At 36.1% G+C, this 1,781-nt stretch overlaps 1 long non-coding RNA gene across 1 annotated transcript; it reads left to right on the forward strand.

Annotated features, from left to right (window-relative positions):
* The first annotated feature begins 380 nt into the window (after positions 1–380).
* Positions 381–1,534, forward strand: LOC107030039. The gene is made up of 2 exons (XR_001458088.2): positions 381–1,139; positions 1,290–1,534. It is a non-coding gene; the product is annotated as an uncharacterized LOC107030039 (long non-coding RNA).
* Positions 1,535–1,781: the final 247 nt, after the last annotated feature.

The raw sequence follows: 1,781 nt of genomic DNA on the forward strand, positions 1-1,781 counted from the left end.
GGGGGGTGAGTGGGTGAGTATAATACACACTGCAATATTTTCTTTTTCCTTAACCAAGGTTTTCACCTACTGGTTTTACTAGGAAGTTTTTTTATGAGGCAGTTATTAATGCGTATTATAAGATGTGTCTACTGTTTTTCCTTCATTGAGATTTTTTCCCATTGAATTTTCTTAATAAGGTTTTAAGAAGCACACTATCTATTAAGACATGAATATCAAAGGGGGAGTGTTGTAAAACGTATGTGGATGACTATGTGACCATTCATTGTACCTAACAATTGTGTGAAAGTAATGAGGCCAACACACTATGATATTTGTATTGCCAAGTAACTTAAATTTAATAACGCATCAAATTTAGTAGTATCTTCTCTTTGGGACTATGTTGTAACTTCCTCCTCGTATATAGGTTATAGATAAGTCTTACAATTTTCTTAGTTCATCTCTTTTCTGTAGAAGTTGTACATAATCTTTATATACTTAGTTTACAATCAATAAAACATATCGTTCCTTTCATTCTAAAGGCAATTTTATACTTTATATGTCCACAAATTGATGGAATATTCATATAGAGGTCAAAATTCTCATTGGACTTGGACCTGAATTCTGTTAAATATGAGCTTCTATTTATGCAAGAGATTCTACTATCTCTTATCTAGAATTTTATGAGAAGCTAGTTGATCGTGAACTTTTCGTCAAGCATGAAGAATCAAAGAAGCCACTCTCAACGCCCATTACTGCTGCTATTGCACAACAAACAAACATGCATCCTCGCTAAAGAAATAACTCTAATAGGCGTTCAAATGAAAATTCCCCCAACACCAACCAGTCAAGGGGTTTCCAGCCATGGCATGCTAGCAACAATAACCAATAACATCTTTATGACCACACTCTGAAGTGCCAGTTGTGTGACCGCCCTGGTCATTCTTCTAAGGTTTGCAGCTCACAATCACACGATCACATACGAGACCGGGCAAACAATACTGCTTGATATCCAACTCAATAGGCTCCTTGGATTGTTGATACAGGCGCCACTCATCATATGGCCTCCAATGCCCAAAACTTCACTGATATGCACACCTACCATGGTCCAAAGGAGATAGTAATCGGGGATGGTAGCACCATTCCAATATCTCATACTGGTAACACTAACTTAAGTGCATCGTATCAGCAATTTAAGCTTCTCAATACTTTATGTTCTCATTCTATAAAAAAATCTTCTTTTTGTTTCCAAATTTTGTCGCGATAACTATACATCCATTAAATTCTTTCGTTTTTCTTAATGTGTGAAGGATCTGAGTACGGGGGCGTCTCTATTTCGTGAGCAGATTCGAGATGGGCTATACGAGTGGCAATCGGGCAGTGCACATCATACCCCTCAATGGAATGTTTTTGTTCCTCTATACTTGTGGCATCGGCGTTTAGGCCGTCCAAATAATTGTACTTTAAACACGATTTTACATCATTTTTCTCTTCTAATTTCAATTTGTAATTCGTGTTATTCTAATAAAATGCACAGGTTACCTTTTTCTCAAAATTCATTACAAAGTCAGCGACCATTGCAAAAACTTTATACTAATTTATGGGGGGCATCTCCTGTTTTATCAATTCATAACATTATGTCTTATTTGTTAACCACTACACGAAATACGTGTAGTTGTTCATTATAAAATCAAAAAAGGAAGTTCTTGATGTCTTTCAAGCTTTACATCCCTTACTTGAGCGTTTGTTTCAAGCTAAATTTAAGTCTCTCTATACTGATGGTGGTGGTGAGTTTCTAGGTT

This window comes from Solanum pennellii, chromosome 1 (assembly GCF_001406875.1).
Source record: "Solanum pennellii chromosome 1, SPENNV200".
Taxonomy (NCBI): domain Eukaryota; kingdom Viridiplantae; phylum Streptophyta; class Magnoliopsida; order Solanales; family Solanaceae; genus Solanum; species Solanum pennellii.